The sequence below is a fragment of the Raphanus sativus genome, chromosome 9 (assembly GCF_000801105.2).
Source record: "Raphanus sativus cultivar WK10039 chromosome 9, ASM80110v3, whole genome shotgun sequence".
Taxonomy (NCBI): Eukaryota; Viridiplantae; Streptophyta; class Magnoliopsida; order Brassicales; family Brassicaceae; genus Raphanus; species Raphanus sativus.
The window spans coordinates 30,424,659-30,436,895 of record NC_079519.1 but is presented as its reverse complement, the minus strand read 5'-3'; the positions used below and the strand labels follow the sequence as shown (position 1 = coordinate 30,436,895).

The 12,237-nt window shown below is 29.4% G+C and overlaps 1 long non-coding RNA gene across 1 annotated transcript; it reads left to right on the top strand.

Moving 5' to 3' along the window:
- The first annotated feature begins 902 nt into the window (after positions 1-902).
- Positions 903-1,416, top strand: LOC130499878 (uncharacterized). The gene is made up of 3 exons (XR_008938732.1): positions 903-1,038; positions 1,126-1,171; positions 1,256-1,416. It is a non-coding gene; the product is annotated as an uncharacterized LOC130499878 (long non-coding RNA).
- The last annotated feature ends 10,821 nt before the right edge of the window (positions 1,417-12,237 follow it).

Below are 12,237 nucleotides of genomic sequence, written 5' to 3'. Positions count from 1 at the left end.
TATTAAACAATTAAAGTTTTATTAGTAAGTTAATTTATTAGTGTTTTAATCATATTTTGTACCATAAATTAAATTTTATCGCAAATTAGTTAAAGTTGTTAATTATAATCAGTTTGTACTTACAAAACTTTATTTAATTTTATATAAAAATTTCTATAAAGTTTATTATTTTGCCATTGTTTTTAAATTTAATTAATTTTTAGTTTAGTCAAAAAATTATAACTATTATTATGTACATACCATAACACTGGACTTATATTTGCCACAATTTTATAATTTTTTTTGTCAGCAACAAAAACAAAATCACGTAAACTCTGCAAACCAAACTGCATGATCCACATCCATATGAATAACAAAAGACAGTTGATTCTTTGCATTACATGCGAGACTATCCGTCTTGAATTATGTGTCCGTGGCATATGAATGAGTTCTGAACTGTTGAAACTTCTCTTCAAGATCTTTATGTTTTTTAAATAACTTGCAAAAGCAGACAATTCTTCAAGTTTCAAAACCATTTTTTAAAACTTATAATTCAAATTTGTAAAGATTATTTGTTTATAATTATTTAATTCTAAATTTTACATTAATTAATGCATATCCTTTATATACTAAAGCGGAGTCACATTTCCAATAAAATTCTGCCACATAGATTATGTCTCAAATTAAAAAAAAAATATAAAACTTAAAGAAAAAACTGAAGTGATTAGTTTAGTGGTCTCAACGGTTCCAGCCACTATCTCCACTACATACATCAGCTCCCATATATCAACTTCTTATTTTTTTTTTTGTCATCCATATATCAACTTCTACAATCAATTTCTTTTATTCCATGAAACAGAACAGTCGATGCTTCATCTCTTTTTTCTCGAAGAAAAAATGAAACTTCAATCTGATGGAGCAGTAAAAAATTTGAAGATGTGGAAACAGTCATTGATTTTGGAAAAGATCAAGCGAAAGTTATAGATGGCTTTGGGAAATATTTCGGTATCAATTGGTTGGTGAGGAGAGACGAGAGTTCATATTTTGCTAAGAAAATGAGTGAGTGAATATATTTTTCTCTCAGCATAAATTATTTTTCATTGTGCAATTTAGAGTTTCTTTTGTAATTTCTTCTTTTTTTTGCAGAGGAATGGCTCTTCCTCAAACCAATGTGGGTCAACTAACATCGAAGGTAAAGAAACTGGAACACCATTTCATTTTTTCTATGTTAAAGAAAGGAACCGAAAAAGAGTGAGATGAAGAGATATGATTTCAGAATAAAATTAGGACGAAGATATATGACTAGAGAAGAAGAGTTCAAGGATAATAGTAGAAGAAAAGATGGACTTCCAATCTATCAAGAGACCCTCAACCCACATGTTTTGATTAAGGTCAGATGCAAAACCTTGGTTTTATATATTTTGTTTCCTTTTTTATTCTCTTTAGCCATCAAATAATTCTGAAAGATTTTAAGCTTGATAAATTATTAAATCTCAAATTTGTGCAGCTTCTAAACGAAAATTTTTCAATAGTATTTTATATAACTAATAAACATCATGGATAGTATATATAAGCATGTAAGAATATGCTTGAGACCATTCTGTATCTGCTAAAATAAAATAAGTAAATTATAAATCTGTTAATTTCTGTAATATTATCTTATATATTGGTCAACCAATTATAATACATAACTTATGCAATATTTCTTATAGTATGCATTTTACGTGTAGATATACTAAGATGTTATATTTTATCGAAAAAATTCTTCCAAATGTTAAAACTTAATTTAATATATAAAATAAATATACACTTTGTAGTCACACGATTAAGTTGAACTAAAAGCTTAATTAAGAAAAGAATATCCATGCATATCATGGGTGAAACATACTAGTATATTTAAAATCTATACAAAGAATTAAATGAACATACTATATATACTAAATTTGTAGTTAAATGAACATATCATATATATATATATATATAATATATGGATTACAGTTATGGAAACTTTTATTAAAAGGTTATGTCTACACATTTTAAATAAAGTTTTGTATGTACAGATTTCTAAGTATATTATTATATGTAAAAGTTAATAACATAAATTATGTAAATAAAAAAAACATAGAATTAAATTTTAAATATAAATTATACTATTTTGTGTTTTATGTTTTTATTGTAAAATAATCTTATGTATATTTGGTAATGATATTTTATATTTTATTATTTCCAGAATACATTTTCTCTTCTTAACAAATATTTTAATTTTATTATTTTAAAAGTAAAAATCAAAAAGTAAATATCAAAATCTAAAATTCAAAAACTAAAATTCAAAAACCAAAATTAGAAACTAGGAAAACAGTCATGATTTTAGATAACAATTTATTTTGACGGATTTTCATTCATTTTTTCGTCAACCGCTTTCACCAAAAAACTCAATATATTAGTACATTTGGTAACGGTTACAAAAAGCCCAATTTAACAATAAAAATTTAAATTAAAAGCTAAATAAAATATGCGATTTGTCGCTTGATGGAAATCCACTTTTCACGAATTGAGCTTAAGTCGAACACGCGTTATAACACACGGCTTTTACGCTTTGGGCGGTAATCACAGTCGATGTAAGGTTTCAGACCTATCTCCGGCACCAAAATTAGACAACTACTCTTTTATCTTTTTCTTCTCCTTTCTAGGATCTTCTTTTTCATGAAGAGGAACACGACGATTTCTCTGATAAGCTATGACACATAGAACTTTGATTCCGTCTTGCTCATGATTGACAGATTAAGCTAATACAATATTACCCCATAACATTGAAGAGATCCATCAACTGGATGAACTATAATCAAAGTTTAAATAAATAAAAAATATAGAAAAATATTTTCCATATACGATAAAAATCGATAATTTATTGATATTTAATTTTATGTCAATTTAAACAATAAATGAGTTAAACATCAACTAGGATTGAAAACTCAATATATTAGTACATTTAGTGACAGTTACAAAAAGCTTAATTTAACAATAAAATATTAAAATTTAAAGCTAAACAAAAGAGGAGGTTCGTTGCTTGGTGGAAATCCACTTTTCATTAATGGAGCTTAAGTCGAACACGCGTCATAATACACGTCTTTCACGCCTTAGAAGGCGATCTCAGTCGATGTAAGTTTCAGACCTATCTCCGGCACCAAATTGGACAACTACTCTTTTATATTTCTCTTCTATTTTCTAGGATCTTCTTTTTTGTGATGAGGTACGCACCGATTTCTCTAACAAATTATGACACACTGAACTTTGATTCCGTCTTGCTCATGATTTACATATGAAGCTAATACAATATTATCCAATAACATTGAAGACATCCATCAACTAGATGAACCATAATCAAAGTTTAAATAAATAAAAAATATAGAAAACTATCATCCATATACGATAAAAATCGACAATTTATTGATATTCAATTTTATGTCAATTTAAACAAAAAATGAGTTAAACATCAACAAGGATTGAAAACTCAATATATTAGTGACAATTACAAAAAGTCCAATTTAACAATAAAACATTCAAATTTAAAGCTAAACAAAATATGCGGTTTGTTCCTGGCAATCCACTTTTCACTAATGGAGCTTAAGTCGAACACGCGTCATAATGCACGTCTTTCACGTCTTAGGCGGAGATCTCAGTCGATGTAAGGTTTTTGACCTATCTCCGGCACCAAATTGGACAACTACTCTTTTATCTTACTCTTTTCTTTTCTAGGATCTTCTTTTTGTGATGAGGTACGCTCCGATTTCTCTAACAAGCTATGACACAGTGAACTTTGATTCCGTCTTACTCATGATTGACATATTAAGATAATAAAGTATTATCCCATAATATTGAAGAGATCTATCAACTGGATGATCCATAATCAAAATTTAAATAAATAAAAAATATAGAAAACTATCTTCCATATAAGATAAAAAAGACAATTTATTGATATTCAATTTATGTCTACTTAAAACATAAAAATGAGTTAAACATCAACTAGGATTGGAAATTCAATATATTAATACATTTAGTGACAGTTACAAAAAACTTAATTTAACAATAAAACAATAAAATTTAAAGCTAAACAAAACAAGTTGTTTGTTCTTTGCTGGCAATCCACTTTTCACTAATGAAACTTAAGTCGACCACGCGTCATAATACACGTATTTCACGCCTTAAGCGGTAATCTTAATCGATGTAAGGTTTCGACCTATCATCGGCACCAAATTGAACCACTACTCTTTTATCTTTCTCTTCTCTTTTCTAGGATCTTTTTTTATGATAAAGTACTTGCTGATTTCTCTAACAAGTTATGAAACAGTGAACTTTGATTCCGTCTTGATCATGATTGACAGATTGCGATAATTCAGTATTATCCCACAATATTGAAGAGATCCATCAACTGGATGAACCATAATCAAAGTTTAAATAAATAAAAAAATATAGAAAACTATCTTCCATATACGATAAAAATCGACAATTTATTGATATTCAAATTTATGTCTATTTAAAACAAAATATGAGTTAACATCAATTAGGATTGGAAACTCAATATATTAGTACATTTAGTGACAGTTACAAAAATTCCATTTTAACAATAAAATTTAAGAATAAACAAACAGGCGGTTTGTTGCTTGGTGGCAATCCACTTTTCACTAATGGAACTTAAGTCAAACACGCGTCATAATACACGTATTTCACTCCTTAGACGGCAATCTCAATCGATGTAAGTTTTCAGACCTATCTCCGGCACCAAATTGGACAACTACTCTTTTATCTTTCTCTTCTCTTTTCTAGGATCTTCTTTTTTATGATAAGGTACGCGCCGATTTCTCTAACAAGTTATGATACAATGAACTTTGATCCCGTCTTGCTCATGATTGACAGATTAAGCTAATAAAGTATTATCCGTAACATTGAAGAGATCCATCAACTTAATCAAAATTTAAATAAATAAAAAATATAGAAAACTATCTACAATATACGATAAAAATCGACAATTTATTGATATTCAAATTTATATCTATTTAAAACAAAAAATGAGTTAAACATCAACTAAGATTGGAAACTCAATATATTAGTGCATTTAGTGACAATTACAAAAAGCCCAATTTAACAATAAAATATTAAAATTTAAAGCTAAACAAAACATGCGGTTTATTTCTTGGTGGCAGTCCACTTTTTACTAATGGGGCTTAAGTCGAACACGCGTCATAATACACGTCTTTAACGCCTTAGGCGGCAATCTCAGTCGATATAAGGTTTCAGACCTATCTCCAGCACCAAATTAGACAACTACTCTTTTATCTTTCTCTTCTCTTTTCTAGGATCTTCTTTGTTATGATAAGGTACGCGCCGATTTCTCTAACAAGCTATGACACAGTGAACTTTGATTCCGTCTTGCTCATGACTGACATATTAAGCTAATACAATATTATCCCATAACATTGAAGAGATCCATCAACTAGATGAACCATAATTAAAATAAATAAAAATATAGAAAACTATCTTCCATATACAATGAAAATCGACAATTTAATGATATTCAATTTTATGTCTATTTAAAACAAAAAATGAGTTAAACATCAACTAAGATTATAAACTCAATATATTAGTACATTTAGTGACAGTTACAAAAGCCTAATTTAACAATAAAATATTAAAATTTAAAGCTAAATAAAAGAGGCGGTTTATTGCTTGGTGGCAATCCACTTTTCACTAATGGAGCTTAAGTCGAACACGCGTCATAATACACGTCTTTCACGCTTTATGCGGCGATCTTAGTCGATGTAAGGTTTCAGACCTATCTCCGGCACCAAATTGGACAACTACTCTTTTATCTTTCTCTTCTCTTTTTAAGATCTTTATTTTTATGATGAGGTACGCGCTGTTTTCTCTAACAAGCTATGACACAGTGAACTTTGATTCTGTCTTACTTATGATTGACAGATTAAACTAATACAATATTATCCAATAACATTGAAGAAATTCATCAACTGGATGAACCATAATCAAAGTTTAAATAAAAAATATAGAAAACAACATTCCATATACGATAAAAATCGACAATTAATTGATATTCAATTTTATGTCTATTTAAAACAAGAATGAGTTAAACATCAATTAGGGTTGAAAACTCAATATATTAGTACATTTAGTGATAATTACAAAAGCTCAACTTAACAATAAAACATTAAAATTTAAAGCTAAACAAAAGAAACGGTTTATTACTTGGTGGCAATCCACTTTTCACTAATGGAGTTTAAGTCAAACACACGTCATAATACACGTATTTCACGCCTTAGGCGGCAATCTCAGTCAATATAAGGTTTCAGACCTATCTCTGGCACCAAAATGGACAACTACTCTTTTATCTTTCTTTTTTCTTTTCTAGGATTTTCTTTTTTTTTGTGATGAGGTACGCGCCGATTTCTCTAATAAGCTATGACACACTGAACTTTGATTCCGTCTTGCTCATGATTGACATATTAAGCTAATAAAGTATTATCCCATAACATTGAAGAGATCCATCAATTGGATGATCCATAATCAAAGTTTAAATAAATAAAAAATATAGAAAGTATCTACTATATACGATGAAAATCGACAATTTATTGATATTCAGTTTTATGTCTATTTAAGACAAAAATGAGTTAAACATCAACTAGGATTGGAAACTCAATATATTAGTACATTTAGTGACAGTTACATAAGCTTAATTTAATAATAAAAAATAAAATTTAAAGCTAAACAAAACAAACGGTTTGTTCTTTGGTGGCAATCCACTTTTCACTAATGGAGGGCCGGGCTTGACAATTTCTGGCCCATAAGCAAACAAAAATATTTTGGTCCATAATGTAACTAAACAAGAAAAATATTAAAAGTAACACCCACGATCGTCGAACCCAGAATCTAGAGTTATCTTATTCCTACTCTTTACCAACAGAACTACTGAAGAACTTCAGTAACATTTGACCCATAAAATAAATATCACTTTATCGGCCCTGAAGCCAATGCTTGGTCTGCTTGGTATCAAGCACAGCCCTGTAAGGAGCTTAAGTCGAACACGCGTCATAATACATGTATTTCACGCCTTAGGCGGCAATCTTAGTCGACGTAATGTTTCGACCAATCTTCGGCACCAAATTGGACAACTACTCTTTTATCTTTTTCTTCTCTTTTGTAGGATCTTCTTTTTTTTTATGATGAGGTACGCGACGATTTCTCTAACAAGCTATGACACAGTGAATTTTGATTTCGTTTTGCTCATGATTGACAGATTAAGCTAGTACAATATTATCCCATAACATTGAAGAGATCCATCAACTAGATGAACCATAATTAAAGTTTAAATAAATACAAATATAGAAAACTATCTTCCATATACGATAAAAATCGACAATTTAATGATATTCAATTTTATGTCTATTTAAAACAAAAAATGAGTTAAACATCAACTAAGATTATAAACTCAATATATTAGTACATTTAGTGATAGTTACAAAAACCTAATTTAACAATAAAATATTAAAATTTAAAGCTAAACAAAAGAGGCGGTTTATTGCTTGGTGGCAATCCACTTTTCACTAATGGAGCTTAAGTCGAACACGCGTCATAATACACGTCTTTCACGCTTTAGGCGGCGATCTTAGTCGGTGTAAGGTTTCAGACCTATCTCCGGCACCAAATTGGACAACTACTCTTTTATCTTTCTCTTCTATTTTTAGGATCTTTATTTTTATGATGAGGTATGCGCTGTTTTCTCTAACAAGCTATGACACAGTGAACTTTGATTCTGTCTTGCTTATGATTGACAGATTAAGCTAATACAATATTATCCAATAACATTGAAGAAATTCTTCAACTGGATGAACCATAATCAAAGTTTAAATAAATAAAAATTATAGAAAACAACATTCCATATACGATAAAAATCGACAATTAATTGGTATTCAATTTTATGTCTATTTAAAACAAGAATGAGTTAAACATCAATTAGGGTTGAAAACTCAATATATTAGTACATTTAGTGATAATTACAAAAGCTCAACTTAACAATAAAACATTAAAATTTAAAGCTAAACAAAAGAAACGGTTTATTACTTGGTGGCAATCCACTTTTCACTAATGGAGTTTAAGTCAAACACACGTCATAATACACGTATTTCACGCCTTAGGCGGCAATCTCAGTCGATATAAGGTTTCAGACCTATCTCTGGCACCAAAATGGATAACTACTCTTTTATCTTTCTCTTTTCTTTTCTAGGATTTTCTGTTTTTGTGATGAGGTACGCGCCGATTTCTCTAATAAGCTATGACACAGTGAACTTTGATTCCGTCTTGCTCATGATTGACAGATTAAGCTAATAAAGTATTATCCCATAACATTGAAGAGATCCATCAATTGGATGATCCATAATCAAAGTTTAAATAAATAAAAAATATAGAAAAGTATCTTCCATATACGATGAAAATCGACAATTTATTGATATTCAGTTTTATATCTATTTAAGACAAAAAATGAGTTAAACATCAACTAATATTGGAAACTCAATATATTAGTATATTTAGTGACAGTTACAGAAGCTTAATTTAATAATAAAAATAAAATTTAAAGCTAAACAAAACAGGCGGTTTGTTCTTTGGTGGCAATCCACTTTTCACTAATGGAGGACCGGGCCTCACAATTTCTGGCCCATAAGGAAACAAAAATATTTTGGCCCATAATATAACTAAACAAGAAAAATATTAAAAGTAACACTCACGATAGTCGAACCCAAAACCTCAAGTTATCTTATTCCTACTCTTTACCAATAGAACTACTAAAGAACTTATCTAACATTTGGCCCATAAAATAAATATCACTTTATCGGCCCTGAAGCCAATGCTTGATCTGCTTGGTATCAAGCACGGCCCTGTGGAGCTTAAGTCGAACACGCGTCATAATACATGTATTTCACGCCTTAAGCGGCAATCTTAGTCGACGTAATGTTTCGACCGATCTTCGGCACCAAATTGGATAACTACTCTTTTATCTTTCTCTTCTCTTTTGTAGGATCTTCTTTTTTTATGATGAGGTACGCGACGATTTCTCTAACAAGCTATGATACAGTGAACTTTGATTTCGTCTTGCTCATGATTGACAGATTAAGCTAATACAGGGTCCGATTGGTACAGACTTTTGCTTTAGGTTGTTGCTGTAGAGATTTTGGTTGTTAAATCTGTTTGTATTATTCAAATTTTTAAAAAAGATAAAATTAATTATCAAAAACATAAAAACAATAAATAATGTTTTAAGATTTTCATTATAAATATAAAATTATTCCAATAATAAAGAAAATATATATATGAAATCAAAAGTTATACAATATGGATCTCAAAATAACAAGAAAAAAAAACGAAGATTAATTTATCAAAAAAAGTTAATAATAAAATTAATATAAAGTAGAAGAAGTATTTTAGTTATTATAGAGAAGAGAAAAAGTACCTTTTCCATTAAAAATAAAAGAAAAACCCACCTTTTGTTTGTAAAGCCACATGAATGAAGCTGTATACATTTTCTTGAAAAAGAGGAGACAGAAACAAAAAATGGCTTTGGGAACTTTAGAATCCTTACGATTAAAAAAGCATGATTGGTGAAAAATAGACTTTAGGAACTTTAGATTTAAGTCAAAGCCTTCAAAGCCAAACTCCAATCGGACCCACATTATTATTCTATAACATTGAAGAGATCCATTAACTCGATGAACCATAATCAAAGTTTAAATAAATAAAAAATTTAGAAAACTATCTTCCATATACGATAAAAAATCGACAATTTATTGATATTCAATTTTATGCCTATTTAAAACAAAAAATGAGTTAAACTTCAACTAAGATTATAAACTCAAAATATTAGTACATTTAGTGACATTTACAAAAAGTCTAATTTAACAATAAAACATTAAATTTAAAGCTAAACAAAAGAGTCGGTTTGTTGCTTGGTGGCATACCACTTTTCACTAATGGAGCTTAAGTCGAACACGCGTCATAATACACGTCTTTCACGCTTTAGGCGGCGATCTCAGTCGATGTAATGTTTCAGACCTATCTCCGGCACAAAATTGGACAACTACTCTTTTATCATTCTCTTCTCTTTTTTAGGATCTTTTTTTTATGATAAGGTACGTGCTGTTTTCTCTAACAAACTATGATACATTGAACTTTGATTCTGTCTTGCTCATGATTGAAAGATTAAACTAATACAATATTATCCAATAATATTGAATAGATCCATCAACTGGATGAACCATAATCAAAGTTTAAATAAATAAAAAATATAGGAAACTATCTTCCATATACGATAAAAATCCTGCAATTTATTGATATTCAATTTTATGTCTATTTTTTAAAAATGAGTTAAACATCAAATAAGATTATAAACTCAATATATTAGTACATTTAGTAGTGACAGTTACAAAAATCATAATTTAACAATAAAAATTAAAATTTAAAGCTAAACAAAAGAGTCTGTTTGTTGCTTGGTGGCAATCCACTTTTCACTAGTGGAGCTTAAGTCGAACAAGCGTCATAATACACGTCTTTCACGCTTTATGCGGCGATCTCTGTCAATGTAATGTTTCAGACCTATCTCCGGCACCAAATTGGACAACTACTCTTTTATCTTTCTCTTCTCTTTTTAGGATCTTTTTTTTATGATGATGTACGCGCTGTTTTCTCTAACAAGCTATGACACAATAAACTTTGATTCTATCTTGCTCATGATTGACATATTAAGCTAATACAGTATTATCTAATAACATTGAAAAGATCCATCAACTCGATGAACCATAATCAAAGTTTAAATAAATAAAAAATATAGAAAACTATCTTCCATATACGATAAAAATCCTGTAATTTATTAATATTCAATTTTATGTCTATTTAAAACAAAAAGGAGTTAAACATCAATTAGGATTGGAAACTTAATATATTAGTACATTTAGTGACAATTACAAAAAGCCCAATTTAACAATAAAACATTAAAAATTAAAGCTAAACAAAACAAGCGGTTTGTTATTTAGTGGCAATCCACTTTTCACTAATGGAACTTAAGTCGAACACGCGTCATAATACACGTCTTTCACGCCTTAGGCGGCAATCTCAGTTGATGTAAGGTTTCAGACCTATCTCCAGCACCAAATTGGACAACTACTCTTTTATCTTTCTCTTTTCTTTTCTAGGAACTTCTTTTTTTTATGTTGAGGTACGCGCCGATTTCTCTAACAAGCTATGATACAGTGAACATTGAAGAGATCCATCAACTGGATGATCCATAATCAAAGTTTAAATAAATAAAAAAATATAGAAAACTATCTCCATATACGCTAAAATTCGACAATTTATTCATATTCAATTTTATGTCTATTTAAAACAAAAAAATGAGTTAAACATCAACTAGGATTGGAAACTCAATATATTTATAAGTTTAGTGACAGTTACAAAAAGCTTAATTTAACAATAAAATAATAAAATTTAAAGCTAAACAAAACAGGCGGTTTGTTCTTTGGTGGCAATCCACTTTTCACTAATGAAGCTTAAGTCGAACACGCGTCATAATACACATATTTCACTCCTTAGGCGGCAATCTTAGTCGATATAAGGTTTCGACCTATCTTCGGCACCAAATTGGACAACTACTCTTTTATCTTTCTCTTCTCTTTTGTAGGATCTTCTTTCTTTATGATGAGGTACGGGCCGATTTCTCTAACAAGCTATGACACAGTGAACTTTGATTTCATCTTGCTCATGATTGACAGATTAAGCTAATACATTATACAGTATTATCTCATAACATTGAAGAGATCTATTACTGGATGAACTATAATTAAAGTTTAAAGAAATAAAAATATAGAAGACTATATTCCATATACGATAAAAAATCGACAATTTATTGATATTCAATTTTATGTCTATTTAACACAAAAAATGAGTTAAACATCAATTAGGGTTGGAAACTCAATATATTAATACATTTAGTGACAGTTACAAAAAGCTCAATTCAACAATAAAACAATAAAATTTAAAGCTAAACAAAATAGACGGTTTATTACTTGGTGACAATCCACTTTTCACTAATGGAGCTTAAGTCAAACACACGTCATAATACACGTCTTTCACTCCTTAGGCGGCAATCTCAGTCGATATAAGGTTTCAGACCTATCTCCGGCATCAAATTAGACAACTTACTCT